The 17,804-nt window shown below is 31.5% G+C and overlaps 1 long non-coding RNA gene across 2 annotated transcripts in view; it reads right to left on the minus strand.

The window, feature by feature from the left end:
- Nucleotides 1-17,804, minus strand: part of LOC106784774 — an 85,315-nt gene that overhangs the window by 23,080 nt on the left and 44,431 nt on the right. The window contains exon 3 of one of the 2 annotated variants that reach the window (XR_001381446.1): nt 15,510-15,685. The exons of the other annotated variant lie outside the window; for it this stretch is intronic. This is a non-coding gene — a long non-coding RNA (uncharacterized LOC106784774). Of the gene's footprint in view, nt 1-15,509; nt 15,686-17,804 lie in introns of those variants that run through there. 2 annotated transcript variants of the gene reach the window in all.

The following is a 17,804-nucleotide window of genomic DNA, read 5'->3' on the forward strand; positions in this document are numbered from 1 at the left end:
TATACATCCAATATTTATATAAAATAATATGTATTCCAAAATTATATAAAACTTTTAATAGAAAAAAAAGGGTTGGTTGATTCACATTCCAAAAAATAATAATAATTATTCTTCGTAATATAAATTGAAATAAATTAAGTTAATTAGATGTTTTTTTTTTTTTATAAGATGATTGAATTAATTGAGAAAATAAAATAATTCGAGTTTGAAGTTCGAAGGAAGCTTTATGAGTCTTGACAACCACTGATACGCAACGGACGGCCAAACAATAAAGGCCCTTATAGAAAGCCCTATGGGATTCCTATCCATTCACACATGCAGGAAGGTCGACTGGACAATACTCGAGTTGGTAGGGCCTGCACGCTTGCTGGACTGGATATTAAAATACTTCAACATATTCCCCCTTCTCCTCCTACCACCCCCCACCCACGCCAAGCAGCACTGGCTTGCCGTCGTTGTCGAAAAGCCCGAAAAGCTTCTTTGAAAGGAGACAGAGACCTTTCTATACGTCTTCCTTCATGCATCCTTCCTATATGATGCCCATCCAAGAAGTTCCATAGATTCTGATCTACACATTGTCATAGAAAATATATATATATATATATATATATTATATATATCTGTCTCTCTTTTTCTATCTATTTTCCTATTCAACCTGATCGATAAACGTTTCATGTATGTAATAAATACTTTACTAGTTGAATCACTTTTTTTCGATCTCCACATTCAATATATTCTATTTTTTTATATATATTTCTATTATTTAAAATATAATATTTAAATAACTCAAAGAGAGGTTTATGTTATTTAAAATATGTATTATTGAAATTTGTTCGTACCTTTTGTTATTTTAAAATATGTACATGTGATATTTTATTTCCTTCCCAAAAAAAACGAAAAATTGATTTTATCGAAAAAAAAAAAAAAAGAAAAAAAAGAAAAATAGAAAAGTTATTTTCCTATTTTTCTATCGCGTTTCAAGTTAAATTTAATTTCTTTTCTCGATTGTACTATGAATACTACTATATCATTTTGTATACATATATTATAACTCAATGATCTAACCATATTGAATTATTAATTTTTGTCATATCAATGATGACTCGTTTGGAAACATAAAAATCGTGTAACAGAAAGGTGTGATTTCTTGGATAATATAATGGTGTTCTTAAAAAGAAAAATATTAACCAATTAATTATGACAATCTCATTGAAAAATATGTATCCAAATTAATTCGGACAAAATGTATATAGATGTTATAATATTAAATTAAATATTTATTAAAAAATGAACTATTTGATTTTGTTTTATTGTGTGTGTATATAAAATTAATAAATATTATTATTAATAATTTTGTATAATATATATTAATAAATATAAGAGAAAGAAATGGGGTATAAAATATTGGTTGACTTATAATAAACCTTGAATCAATTCGAATAAATGACTCCTAGTGTAATAACAGGAAGAGTAGGTGTAATTGCAATATGACAATTCTCATTTAATCCAATTGGCGAGACGAATGAACGTTAACAACAGTGTTGAATTTAAATCGTTCGAGTCGTTGACTAGTCGTTTCGACCACTCGACGAGTTTTGCTCGTTTGATCCGTTATCGACCTTGACGCTGAAAATAGGGCTTAAAGTGAACACTTCGACACGAAGCCAGAGTAATCCTTTTCGTTCAAGTTAGCTTGCAAGCTAGCTAGCTAGCTAGCTAACTAACTAACTAACTAACTAACTAGGTAGCTAGCTAACGTTGATTCTAATGTAAAAGCAATCTATTTACATAAATCCAAATATATAAAAAGAAAAGATAATGTATAATAATTTCTATAAGAATAAATAAATTTATCAAAAATATATATATACGAAAACAAATGTATCTGTATAATTATGACGGTAAATTTAAAACTGAAAAATAATTGAACAAATTAATCTTCAAAAGAATTTATATATATATATAATTATATTTTATCTATGAGATAATAAAATAAAAATGTGTCGTTGGTAGACGATTAAATGTATACACAAAAATAATTGTTTTTATAAAATTAAATATAATTCTCTGAGATGAGAATTAATTTTCTTTGTCCAATTTTTCTTTAACTATAATAATTATCCGAACAAGTATAATATTTTTGTTTCGTCGTTTTATTTCTGACGAAAAACAAATGTTTAGATATCGATAATATATAAATTATTTTTGGTTATCTTTTAAAAAGATATGATATTATTAGAAGCGTAAAACGATATCGTAAAAGTTCATAGCGTTATTCAACTACATTTGTAAGTGGTCGGTCCCTCGTATAAAATGAGTGTATTCGCAAGAGGAATGAACACGAATTCGTTTGTACGTTCATTCATTCGTTCGTTCGTTCGTTCGATATGTACACGTACAAACATTTGCAAACATTTCCCTGTGCAAATTTCTAATTCGATATAAATGTTTACGAGCAAATATGACAAATTTTCAACTCCATTTAAACGTTAATGGATATATCGATATCTCATTATTCTAACTACGAAACGATGATAACGGTACACGACGGATACGATTATTGATCAATAACGATGATCAATATTACAAATATAATATAATCAAATCAAATATTTCCTTAACGTTTCGATGGATGATGGTTTTGAATATCATATTCGAATATATACATACATGTATATATATATATTCAAAAATTCGTTTAACTTAATAAATCACAAATGTCTGTATATCGACATTTAATGTATATCGAAAATATTTAATATTTCATTAAATAAAGTAATACACAAAAAAGTACAATATTAAATTAAAATATTATCTATTTATTAAGAAGAACACAATACTTGAATAATCATCATAGACGAATTTAAAACAATTTGAATAAAATCTATAAATGAGATTATATAAATGGATAATTATGAAATTAAAGCGAAGACTAAAGTTGGAATTACATTAAAACCACATATGAAGTAGAAAACGTAAACTGTTTAAATGTACGTACATAATATCACATATGTTGAACAACGATGTTGTGTTATGTTGAAAATTACCGTGAGAAGAAGTGTTTACTTGTCGACAGTACGACCAGAGAGAGAGAGAGAGTATACGACCCCTCCCCTCCTACCCCCTTTCCCCAATCCACCCCCCGAGCAAAACAAAATATATGTTATACATAGGAATAGTAGTAGTATAATAGCGATGGTGGTGCATATGTGTGATATAGATAACGTATTTACATTAACCAAACTGTTGGTACTTGATCACGTGAACGAACTCCCATTGCATGATGCATATTAACACATTTCAATTCTATTAACGAAAATCAAAAAATTCTTTTCATTTATTCAATCAATCAATTTTCGTTCTTCTCTATTCAAATTTAATCACATAAGAAATAAGAATTAATATAATAATTAATATTAAATAAAATAATAAGATTAAAAAGTAAATAAAAAAAGATACATGTATCTAGAAATTGTCGATTTCATTCCTGTTTTTTTTTTTTTTTTTTTTGTGGAATGATCCTTCGAGGCTAAGAAACGTCATACACTTCGAAAGAAATTCGAGGTCAAAAGTGGAAGAAGTATTATATACCTATACATATATTATATATAAGATATCTTTCGTAACTCTCAGTAGTATCTATTTTATATATATGTATTATACGTACTTATATATATCTATATATACACACACAAGTAAAGTAGTATACTCTTGATACGTTTTAATTCGTATTGGGAAACACACCGAACGAAATGGTTGGTATAGTTTGGTATGGGTGTAATCAGTACGGTGTGCCATTGCGTCGGTCTACGCGACCCTCTATCAACCCCTAACCCACCACCCTATTTTACCCCCACGTGTCCCAGGGGTACCAATCTTCCCTTTTTCTTCTCAATATTACATCTTTCTCTCTTTATCTAAGGGCTTTTTCCTTGGAAGAAATTCTGAGACGAAATCCGCGTGCCTTCGTGTACTCTTTTATATATTATATATTATGTGTGTGTGTGTGTGTGTGTGTATAAGGTGTACAAACGCGCATCGAATGAAACGCCAAAAAAAGGTGCTCAGCACCATTACAGAGGGTGACGAGCGTATAACGGCGTTCCTTTGAATAATTGAACTTCGATCCACGTTTCTCGAGAATATTAATGGATACCGAATCTCTTCGACTACTGCAACCAGTAGTCTCACCCTCTCACCCCCTTTCTCTTCCTTGTTCACGTGTTTCAGCATCCCGAGATCACGACACGATATCTATTCTCGTGTATTTGTGAGAACTCAATCGTATCTGTGGGATATATTACATTAAATTCCCATATAACGTTGAACAGTGTTCACACGTTACACGGGTTTTGTATGAAAATTGTATGAAAATCTGTGGGATAATTGACATGTATGAAATTTGATTGTATTATATTATATAGTATTATTGTTAATTTTGTCAATTTTATTATTTATAAAATAAAAACAAATACGATGATCACAATTAAAGTAAATATAATTTTGTAAATCCAATAATGGTATATAACACGTATGTGTGTAAGAAAATTTCTAATTTTTTTTATAAATGTGTATCATTTTATAAATATTTAATCAAAATCACCATAAGTATCTCTTAATTTTTACATTTTAACTCGTCAAATTAATAAAATGAATCTTAATTGTTTCTTATTCCTGTGGACGTATGCGTAATTATACAAATTGATTTAATATATTTTCAATATATCGTCCAACTATCAACAAAAGAAAGAAAGAAAGGATAGTTTAACGTAGAACAAAAACAAAAACAAAAAGAAAAAAAGAAAAATCGTCGATCTTCGTTTTCTCATTGATAAAAATAACCGAGTATCGTTACTTTATCATCTACGAATGATATCGGTTGATTCTGAACCATCAGAACGTTCGTCGTGATCATTGCAGGAACAGCAAAAGTTAATAAACCGAATTCCAATGGGAATAAACCTTTAGGGTGTTATCCCTAAAGGTTTTCGATTTTTTTTTCCTTCTTCTACTTCTCCCTTTTCCAGTTCCTTTCTCTCGTTAGGTACATCATCGTAAATTTACGAAGGTATACCAAAAATCAGCTCAACATTAACACAAATTCGAATATTTCATCGAATGTGATTTGCTATAGTAAATCTTTCTCACTGAGTTTTTCCACATAAATTTTTAACGATTTGAAAATCAACTAAATGACTCCTATATCTTTCGATTATCATTCTCATTTTATTTGTCGTTCGTAGGAATTGCGAGAATAGTTCATTCCATCGATTTTATCTTTGATAAAGTTCGACGATCGGTAACGTTAATTGGTCTTCGTTCATGTTCCCTTTAACTCCCTGAATACCTTCTTCATCCCTTTTCCTTACCTTAACCTTCCCATTTTCTCTTACCGCTTTCAATTTGCTTTTCCAAGGACTTAATAACGTAGAAGAGTTGACTTTTGTCTTCTACGAGGTAAAGTCAGACGTATAAAATCCTTCAGCAATGCTAGTTACTATCTATCATCATAGTTCATTCGTTATATTTTTTTTCTCTCTCTATAGTAATTTTCCTTTACCAATTAATTGCTTATTTCCCTCCTTATATATCTTCTCTCTCTCTCTCTCTCTCTCTCTATTTTTCTCTCTCAATGAAAATTCCTCATTCGATTTTATTTCAATTCGGTATTATTAACCCCAGTGTGAGATGCGAATTAAAAAAATAAAGAACCGAGTGTAGGTGTGTGTGTGTAAATAGAAAAGTAAATGAATGAGTAAGGATAAAATTAATGAGTTGATCGCAACACGATGGAATATAATATATTAAACGCTAGAATGCGTTTGAGAGACTGAGAGAGAGAGAGTGAGAGAGAGAGAGAGAGAGAGAAAATGGGATCAAAAGAAAAACAAGAACAGGGAGATACATTTTTCGAAATAAATAATAAATACCAAATGTGTGTGTGTTAATTTCTTTTACCTCGTCACACAAACATTCAAATAAAACCGCAATGTTATATAACACAACCAACAAGATATACGAATTTTTTGAAATAATAATTATTCGCGTGTTGTTATAATTATTAAAGAAGACGAGCGTGGAAAAGGAAAAAGAAGAAAAGAAAAACCATTCGTTAAATCGTTAATTCGTTCGTTTGAAAAACATCAAAAAAAAAACCTATAAATACCGCATTAACGCGCGATGACGTAAACGTGAAAGAAAATTAAAGTATAAAAAAATATTCTATTAAAAAACATAATGATTTTGTTTTTATATCAGTGACACGATTTATGCGTTATGCAACACGTGGACGGAAAACCAAAAAACACACACACACACACACAAATAACAAAACAAGTACATTTTTTTTCTTCTTCAAAGAAAAAAAAAAAAAGAAAAAAAGGAAAGAGTTAGACGTACTCGTTGATGTTTTCTGGTTGAAGGAGTGGACTTAGGGGTAGCATCGTTGAAAGATATTAAAAGACACGAACGATCTTAGCTTGTATCCAGCAGGACCCGTTTCCGGTACAGTCACTAACCGCACTTTGCTACATTAGCTTTTATGTTAGTGCGTTATACCATGCCTGCGTTTACCAACATGTCGTTGTTAACCTCTTATGGGTGTCTTCCACCCATCCTTTACCCCCTTAATCTCAACCATCCGCCCAACACACCCCCACCATCCCCCTTCCTCACCTACCCACTGTTTTTCTTCTTCTTTTTTCAGCCTATCTTTCTTCCAATATATTTCTCCCAGTTCCACAGTTTTCCAGTTGTAACGTTGTAAACGACTCGCGTGGCAGTAACCATCGCCATTTTCTATACGTTGCTTCTTAGTTAAAGGTATCTATGGGGTTTACGATAAAGAAACATTACTTGCAAGACACGCCGATGAGTTTTAAGGTCTGTCTTATCTAACCGAGCTAGTATTCCAAGAGAAAAAAATAGAAGAAAAAATACAAGAACCCTTTTTAATATCCTCGTTTAATTTTGTTTTTTCTTCTTTTGAACAAAAGTGTGTAAGTCATAGAGTTATATATTAATTATTATTGATTAATATAAATGTGGAAAATTTTTTCGTTTATTATAAGATGTATTATTGAGGAATTTGTTTTACTTTTTGATGAAAATTAATTCAGAATTTTGAATAGATAATAAATTGAATTATTTGTAATGTGAATATTTTGTCGTTTTATTCTATTTTTGTTTGTTTGTTAATAAAAACGAGTTCTATCTTTGACGTTAGATTATTGGAACGAATCAATTTGATTTATTTATGATTTTATTGTTAATTATATGTTTGTTATGTTTTAGTTTTTTTATTAATAAGGGTTCATATTATACAATGGTGTTAAGGGTGACACAACTTTTTTGATTAACCCTTAAGAAACATACCATCAATTGTTCTTAATTTTCATGAATTTTTATGTAATACAAATTATTTCTATTACAATAAGTGTTCTCTCTTAGTTTATCCTAATCTATCCTAGTTTCCTTATTTTCGTACGTTTCCACGAAACTAAGTTTTGCTTAAAATTTCTTTAGGAAAAAGAAATTGATCGATCCAATGTCGACGAAGGAAATCGTACTTCCTTCAAAACAACCAAAATTCAATTTATCGGCTCTTAACATCGAATCCTTTAATATTTCCACCATAACCATGTTGTTCTAAAAATATACAATTTTCTTTTTGTATTAATAGAGAGAATATACAATCGATTATCAATGAGAATTATATTAATCATTTTTGCTTACTCGATACATTGACATAACTTGTAAATTCAAATGAATGTTACAACGATAAATGTAATATACAAAAAAGAAAAAAAAAAGAACCAAAATTTAACGAAATCAAATTACTCTATAGAATTATACAATTAACGATTGTAAACACCTTTGGTAATTAAATATACACTATAAAACAAAACTATAACATTTCAGATTTCACAAATTTATTAACGTTTCAATTATAAATACTTGCGTAGACATAAAAAAACAATCGTAAGTAATAGAAAATAGTTTCCTTTCATTTCTTTTTTTTTTTGATTTATAAATCAATAATCTACGCTCTATAAATCTATATACGCGAAGTAACAAATTTATATTTTATTCCTCAATCTTTACTACTCACAAAATCAATACGTACATTCCCTGAGAAATAATAATCAAACCCTTAGGCGTGTTATATACGGAGGATGAAAAAAAAAAAAAAAAGAAAAAATAAGAAAAACGTAAGGAGAGGTAGAAAAAAAGGGGGGGGGGAAAAAAAATAAAAAAAGCTCACATTGAATCGCGAGTATAAAAAGAAAAAAAAAGTATACGAATAAAATGGCCGCGAGCAAGACTGAGAGAGAGAGAGAGAAAGAGAAAAAAAAGATTAGAAAAAAGAGAGCGATAAAATTCTTTTTTTTTTTCCAAATTTTAATATTACGCGTTTAATGTTACGATAGTTAAAGTATCGTTTGCTTTCACATTTTAGAATGATGAAAAATAAAAGTATATACATATATATATATATATATATATAGAAAGAAAGTGAGATAGAAACTGGGACGTTGTTTCATAGGGCCTTCATAGGGCCTGTAATATTGCTAAAGGGTAATTCCGGACGCATATACGAGCAGGAAGATAATTAAGGTTCGGGACAAGCTGTACGGCTTTTGTGTTCCTAGTACGTTCTCGGTTCATGGCTTGTGTCGTATTTCGATATGCCGAACAACAGAAAATCAGAGAGGGAGAGAGAGAGAGAGACAGAGAGAAAGATAGATGAAGGTATTGTAAAAAAAGAAAAAAATAAAGTAGAAAATAAAATAGGGATAAAGTAAAACGGAATAAAATGTGATGAGAAATGATATAAAAAAACAGAAGGCCTAAGAAAAAGAATTTCCGAGAGAAAGAGAGGGAGAGAGAGAGAGAAAATAAATGGATGAGTGAGAGAGAAGGGTGACAAGGATAGGAATGTTGAATTAGTATTAGAAGAACGAATTTATAGAAGACTTCTGTCGTTAATTAAGCTATCTAAGAAAGATTTTAACTAAGTGACATTAACTTTCTATCTATCTATCTATCTATCTCTCTCTTATTCGTTACTATTCTCTAAAACTTTCTTCACTTTCCCACCATGCTAGTTGCTAGTTTCGAAACAGAGTTTTCGTTAGTTGCATTCTATATATATATATATATATATATACATACTTATGTATATATGTATATGTTTCTTTCTCTCTCTCTGTTTCATTTATTCCTTTTCGTATATCTTCTCTTCTTTCTCGAATAGCATAGTCATCCATCCCTCACTCCCTCCCCCTCCACCCAACCCAACCCAACCCAACCAACAAGGATTTGACTATATTCCAAATTGTAAGCCTTCTTCTATCTACTTACTTTATACTGATCGTTCGAGATAGTTCTCTACGATTCACCTTAGAAATTATACACGCAAGTAATTTATAATTTATATAATTTAATATGAAGAGAGAGAGAGAGAGAGAGAGAGAGATAGGTTAACGTGGACGAATAAGAAATGGAAATGAATAAACGTTGTAATCTTTATGGTATAAGATCAAAAAACACATATACATTGCTAATGAATATACCATTTTATTTAACTTTTATATATATTTTTATTCTATAGGTTACCATATTCAAATTTGTGATTAAAGTTTATAGTATTATTATGATTTTTATTCTTTCTCGCACGTATCATGAAAATCCTATTTTATTTTTTTAAATTCTTTTCGATATAAATAAATTCGATATAAAAAAAAGAATATATATATATATATCTGTGCTATAGAGAATCGAGATTAAAATAAATACTTTGAAATGGTTATTCAAATGTAACTTATCTATCACAAATACTTATGTATACGTCATTGTAGAATTATTTTTTTTTTTGTCAATACTTTTACAAATTCCTAAAATGATTAATACGTGTAATTGTATATATCTACGTATACATAGACGTTTGTCGATGCTTATGGGATACGATAGTTTCAAGGGATAGCCATGGGAGACACGACAATATTTCTAGAAAGATAGAGTTAGATTGCTAGACAAGGATAGTCTAATGTAACTGAAAGAGAGAGAGAGAGAGAGAGAGAGAGAGAAGCATTAATAACGACGTGAAACTTTGTCATTGCTCCTGATTGCTTTCGCTAATGCGTTATTCAATATCCATCGCGACGTGTTCAAAACTTTGTTAAAGGTTTGTCTTCGCGGCAACGATGCAAGCAAGCAAGAAAACCCAATCCTCTCTTTAACATTAGTTTTCATAATGGTATTTAAAATCTATTCAATTTTATAAATAAAAATATTCAACTATCTCTCTCTTTCTCTTTCACTTTCTTTTTTTTTTTTAAATCATTTCTTCATTTTTCCACCCCAAGAATTGGATTACTCTTAAAAGAATGAAATTTATTGTATAATCTAAATATCTATATATACAATACCTGTATCTACATGTGTGTGTGTGTGTGTGTTATGTGTTACTTTTGTACGTGTATGAGTAAGAGACAGACGTTCTCTGACAATAAGCAAATCTCATCTAACAAATTGAGATATTTGAGATAATACGGTGAATGTGTATGATTGAAATACGAAACGATGTAATGTTACGTCGTCATTGTGGTAATAAATTAAGAGAGAGAGAGAGAGAGAGAAAAAGAGAGAGAGAGAGAGAGAGGGAAATAAAAGAGAAATAAATAAAAAAATATATCGAAGTTTATTTCCTATCAAATTTCGTATCTATCTTTCTATATGAATTGTACGAAATTATCTAAATCTCATTAGATTCTTTATTATATAAAATTAAAATAAGTAAAAAGAGAAGGGGTAGACATGACGAAAAAAAGAAAAAGAAATGCAACAAAAAAAAAAGGGGTAACTTAGTTACCCGACATTATCGACGTTATCAACCCCACAAAATCTTACATAAGTCGAAAGGGGAAAAGATACAATGGGGGAGGGAAAAAAAAAAAGAAAAGAAAAGGGAAAACCGACGAATGATGTTATTACAAATCTAAATGTACAATCCTTACAAGTAGAAGAGAAAAAAAAACTGAGGGTGGCATGAGGTATAAAAAAAAAAAAAAAGGGAAAGCAAGCTGCTTCCCCTTTTTCCGAAAAGAAAATTGCAAGAAAATATTAACCAACGAGGCTCGGTATACAGTGTCTCAAAAGCCCAACCTGTAAAATATATTCGAAATTCATATAAGCGTATTTATAAGAAAAAGAATAAGAAGAAGAAGAAGAAGAGAAAGAAATAAAAAGAAAATAAAATAGATATAAAGGTAAAGTGAGAGAAAAGATAGAAGAGGAGGAAGAAAGAAGAAGAAGAAGAAGGAAGGGGAAGGGGGGAGGGGAAGGGGGGGGAGGATGGTTTATTATATTTTAGACGTGTCTCTTCTGGAAAAAAAAGAGTGGGGGTGGCTAGACGTTTCTCTTAACGGAGAAAAACTACCAACACCACCACCACCACCACCCGACCCCTTCCCACCCCCTCACTTTCTATCCACCCTTCTTTCCTTCTGTTCTTTTCTTTTGTACCGGAATAGAAAAATGCAGAAGAAGAGGAAGCAGATGAAGATGAAGAAGAAGAATAAGAATAAGAGGAAGGAAAAACAAATAGATGAAAAGAAATAAAGAAAGAGTGAGAGAGAGAGAAAGATGGCGAGGATGAGAGAAAAGTAACATTTTTCAGTCTGGCATCCATGAATCTGAAATTGAGTGGATCAGCCATCTGCGCCACTGTTCGCTTCTCTTACAGGATACGTTCCTTTTCTACGTGTGTACTTACGCGTGTTACTACTACTACTACTACTACTACACTACTATTTCGATATGAGGGGTTAACACACTTACACACATATATGTATAAGAAAATAGAAATATATATAATGTATGTTATATATATATATATATATATATGTATGTGTGTATATATGTTCCGATCAATGTATATATTCTGGGCATTGTATAGATTGACCGGAACATATAAATACATTGTTCGTAATATATACACGAACACATTCATGTGCCTTCTACCAGTCACTCTTTTATCCAAGCCTATTTTCTATCCCCCTACCCCACCCCACCTCACCACACCTAACTCTACTCACTCTTTTTCTCACACACATATGCACATACTATCTCACTTCGTCTCTGTATTTTATTTTTATTCTTCGTATCTTATTTCGTCTAGGAACTTTTCCCCGTGTGTAAGTACGTACACCAACCATCACTATCACCCACACACACACACACTCATCCTCCACCCACTTTGTCAAAGTTAAAATGAAAATGTTTCTCAAAGAAGTAATAACAATTTCTCTTATTACTTATTAATCTCTATCTTCTTTAATTATTTTTAAGATTCTTACAAAGAAATGAAAATACGCGATTAAGACACGTTAATCCTAATTTTAAATTCGTTTCTGAGAGTATATCAACTTTTTCTTTTTCTTCTTCTTCTTCTTTTTTTTTTTTTTTTACGATAACAGGATCTAATCGATTCAACCAACGAATGTTAATCCAGACTAAACTTTATCTTTACACAAAAAGAGAGAAAAATAGAAAGAGAGAGAGAGAGAGAGAGAGAGAGAGATAGGTAGACAGTAAGAAGATTTTCGAATTCGATTAGATTTCGGCCAAAGTTCACCCTCTCTTTAAACAGTTTTCATTTTATAAGCTCTTCTCGTTCTTTCTTCCTTCTTCAGACTCATTCTTTCTCCCTCTACCCCCTTCCCCCTCTCTCTCACTCTCTCTCTCTCTCTCTCTTTCTCTTTTTCTTTCTTGGTACGTTGCACGCTCGATAAAACTTGTTTCTCAGCTTATTCTTAGAACGTTTTAAAACTTTCGCGAACTTATCGGTTCTATTTCCTCGAAGAAACGGGATTTGCACGGTGAAACTCGTACGAGTCATAAGTTATGGTCTGAGATATCGATTATTGATAGAAGAAAACGGGGGGCGGGGGGTAGTGTTTCTCGAGGTTGGACGTTTTTTCGAAAAAAAGGAAAAAATAAATAAATAGAAAAATGCGTGGGGGTGGGGGGGGGGAAGGGAACGAATGGATTTTCATCCAGGTGCGAATTAATTTCGAAACGATGACACAATGGAAAACAGGTAAACCTCGTTCGTGTTGTGCGGACCTTGTTGCTGCCACCCCCACCACCCACCCTCTCTCAATTCTTTCTCTGTCTCTTTCACACCTTTCTTTAATATTGTTTCCTTTCCGGAAAATACCCCATGCTTTTTAACTACCCTTTCTTTCATTCTCTTATACTTTCTATTATAATTCTTGTATGGAGAATACAACCAACTTATATCGTAGTATTTTATTTTTTATACAACTACGTACTGGTGTATTGTATATATATATATATATAATATGTTTATTTATTATATGCAATTTTGCAAAAAGCCATCATCTATTTTTCTCACTATTTTATTTGTTAATATTAATTATTGTTAATATTTGTCAATATTATTTCGTTATAATTTTGTAGACCATTTTTTTTATTCCCCAATTCTACACACACGTTCATTCTATACACGTTACATTAATGTATTTATCAAGTGTTTCAAAAAAACCGGAACTTTTATTTGATTAAAATTATAATAATATTAGAAAGAAATCGTTCGCACATGTTCAATAGCATTATTCGACGTTCTTATAGAATTTATTTGATTACTAATAAAGAAAAAAAAGAAGAATGAAAAAAAGCATCTCATTTATTTATTTATAAATAAATAAATCGCTCCTAGAAATAGCAATAAAAAAAAGCCTATTATAACAGAATAAAGTCCTAATAAAATGTTGAAGAAAAAGATAATAGATACGCGTATCTCGAATTACTTTAAAGTAAAATTTTACCATAAAAATATTTCAATGTAAAACTAAGAAAGACTACTACTACTACTACTCCTAACTGATTTCTATCGTTCAATTCTTCGATCTTTACCGGTCAGTGATGAGAGAGAAAATCAAATGTGATGTGCATAAAATTTAACCTTATTGTATTTCGAATCTATTTTAGTAACAGCCTAGACAGGAAGATAAGTATTCCCGTTTCGTTCCCTTTTTCGTACTCGGATCTTATCTTGAACCCTCAATAAACGTACGTACATACCACACACATACACACACATATATATATACTCGTACACATAGAAAAAATAGATATATAGAATAGATCCTGGTCGGATTTCGAAATTCATTGAGTGTGGCAGGGGGGAAAGCGGGGGGGGGGAATGGGGAAGGGGGTGAACACGATAAAGTAATTGCGGTACAAAGTATGAAATATGCATTAGCTTTGCTCTTCCTTTCTTTTTTTTTCTTCTTCTTCTTTTATTTCTATCTCTTTCTAGTTGATGGTGTCGACAGGAGTACATTTTGGAGTGGCGTTGATGCCAAAAACGAGAGAAAACGAAGGAACAAGGGTGAAAGATGAATTCGTGGAAAGAGAAAAGAGAAAAGTGTTGGTGTTGGTGTTGGTGTTGGTATTGGTGGTGCTCTTGTTGGTCCCTTCGAACGAAAAAGATGAAACACGATAGCAACGATGACGACGACCAACACCAACACTAATACCACCACCACCACCACCACCACCGCGAATTATAAGTTTTAATTACTCGAAGACGAGCTTGGATGGATTACCTCGTAGTTCTTTCTCAAACTCCTTTTCTTAACGTGTTTTGGATGACGAGGAGTACCACCATCACCACCACCATCATCTTCTTCTTCTTCTTCTTCCTTATTTTTTTTCTTTTACTTTTCTTTTTCTTTTTTCTTTCTTTCTTCTCCCCTTTCACCCTCTCACTATTTCTTTCTCTTTTTTAATTTTATTTTTATTTTTTTTTTTCATTCCCCCACCCCCCCCCACCCGCCTCTTCTTACTCTTCGCATAGCACGAAATTCGCGATGGTTTCTCGCGAAGAGAAGAAACCTCGTCCCGTATCTTTTTTTTTTTCCCCCCCCCCGTTAGGTTGAACGAGGGCGATAAAAAAAAAAAAAAAAAAAAGAAAACTGATCGGTTTCGCGCTCTCGTAACTTTGTGACAATTTATCATCGAAGAAAGTGGCCTCTCTCTCCGATTTCACGTAATTGAAGGGCGGACAGCGGACGGGGGGTGGGGCAAGGGGGGAAGAGGGAGGAAGGGAAAGGGGACGTTTTCCTACGGCTCCCTTCTCGGTAATTGGCCTTTCGTAAAATTGATTACGAAATGTGCGGCTAAGCGTTTTTCGAGTCCTCTCTTTCTCTCTCTCTCTCTCTCTCTCTCTCTCTCTCTCTCTGCTATTTCTCTTTTACTCCCTTTATGGAAATTACTCTCGCTTTAATAACCCCCCCCCCCCCCGAAGGTGTTACCATTTTTCCTATGTTTTAATATTCTTCTTCTTCTTCTTCTTATTCTTTTTCTTTCTTATTATTATTATTATTATTATTCTTATTCTTTTTTCCTCCTTTTGAAATTAATATGCTTCCTAGATTCGTTTTATTGAACTCCTTATTGAGATACCTTGATAAAGGATCTTATATACTATTCTCATCCCTCCCACCTCCTCCCATACTACCAAACACCCACCCACCTCATTTTCGTTTACTCTTCACCTGGTGTTCTTGCATCATTCTTTATACCCGTGTCACGTTGACTTGTCTAACGAACTTGGCTAAGCAATATTGTTACGTGATTTTCTTTCTTCTTATCCCTGTCAAACGACAATTTTAAAATCAATTTACGACTTTGTAAAAATTTACCCGATAAAATTTGCCAATGGAAAACAATTACAACGGAATATTATTATTTTCTAAAACGATGTGACAGAACGTTTTAAATAATTTAGTTTACACGCATTATAATATTATTTTTAATTTAACGTATTATTTAAATACGTGTTGATATATCACCGACTTGCAACACTTATCGGTGATTCAAATTATTCTTGCACAAATAAATTTCCAGATTTTTTTTCATATAATTAAAAAATAACGTTTCCATTCGACAATTATTAAAGATTGAAAAAAAAATTGACGAATGTGTGTGTGCGTAAAGTAAAATTAATTTTATAATACGTGTATACAGGGGCCCGATATAAAGCACAAAATTACCATTTTTTGTTTGTATTGATAATTAATTAATCGAACAAAGTAATGGAAAACGAGGAACAATTTTTTTTAGGAAGCATCATTAATATCAACGATTAAATTGAGGAAAAAATAGGCAACAACAATAACAATTAAAAAAGAAAAGAAAAGAAAGAAAAAAAAGAAATGGAAAGAAAGATAAAAAAAAAAAAACGAGATTGTGAGTGAGTGAGTTCGTTTTATCTTGCGGTTGGCGAGAAGAATCACTGACAATGAAATGAAATGAAATGAAATGAAATCGAAGCGAGTCGACTTTAAAATTCTTCCATTAACACGCCGGCTTACACTTTAATTAGTTCACTTTGATAGAAAGAGAGAGAAAGAGAAAGAGAGAAAGAGAGAGAGAAGATAGAGAGAGAGTACGATTGTTCGTAGAGAACACGATAATGAATTTATCCGATGTCAGACGAATGAAAGTTTTCCGTAGTATCTTCGTTTATCGTTCTGGAAATTTCTCCATGAGACTTTTTACAATTTCGCGAGTAAAACGAGAATCCGCGTAAAATAATTTAACGAAAATTATTATATAATATTAAAAATGTTTTTATATACGAATAATCGAAAATGATTTTTTTTATTAATGTTGATCACGAATCATTTTTTTTCGATTTTTTTTGTGTGCACACATTATATATATAATAATAATTTTATATTTAATTCAAAAAGATTTTCGTGTGTTCTTTTTCGATGAAAAATATTATATTATTATATCAATCTATTATTTTTTAATCTCGAATACTTTATTAATACGATAACAAATTTCTTGTCTTTTTTGTTTTTGTTATCTCTTTTTCTGTTTTAATTACATTAACACAATGCTTAGTATATTTAATATGTTTTTTATAAATCTTTATATCGAATATCGTGTAGAATATAACGACATAAGTGTTTATCACTTATATTTTTATTTTTTATTTATAATACACCCTCAAATCGATTATAAAATAAATACGACATTCACACATATAAATATATTTTACACGTCCCGTATAAAATTTCGATATTTCTACGAGAGAGAATTGTTATTAATTTAACGAAAACAACAACAATAACAATAATAACAACAATAAAATATCATCTAATCGTGCGCGAACACTTTCCAATCGATAGATAGAACTACAAGTGTCAACGAAACGAGTTGTATAAAAAAACAAACGGGAAAAATATATATAAACATATGTGTGTGTACGCTTGTATACCTATGCATATACCTATACGTATACCTGTACGTGAGAAAGGGAGAAAAATAGCAATATGCATACACACTAAAGTCAACGTGCCCATGGATGAACGCCATCGGCCATGCGATGCATATTTGTACTACATATATAGATACATAGGAGAGAAAGAGAGAGAAATATAGTGAGAGAAAGAGGGGGGCTGGGGGAGGGGAGGGGGAGAATGCACAAGAGAAAAAGCACGCGGAACGCGTAGCCACGCGCGCTGTGTGTTTACTAAACGCAAACAATGCATGAAAAACAATGAAATGGATATCAAGCAACACGAGAGAGTGCATGAGAGAGAGAGAGAAAGAGAGAGAAATTTTGATAGAGGGGGGATGGTTGGGGTTGGGGTGTGAGATACAAGAGACGAGCAAGAAAATTCGTTGAAACAAATCGCATCGATGAATTCAACACCTGTTTGCCCAACGTATGCAATTGTTATTCAAAATAATAATAATAA

Source organism: Polistes canadensis, unplaced genomic scaffold (genome assembly GCF_001313835.1).
Source record: "Polistes canadensis isolate GaletaPanama2010 unplaced genomic scaffold, ASM131383v1 scaffold_40, whole genome shotgun sequence".
NCBI classification, from domain to species: Eukaryota; Metazoa; Arthropoda; class Insecta; order Hymenoptera; family Vespidae; genus Polistes; species Polistes canadensis.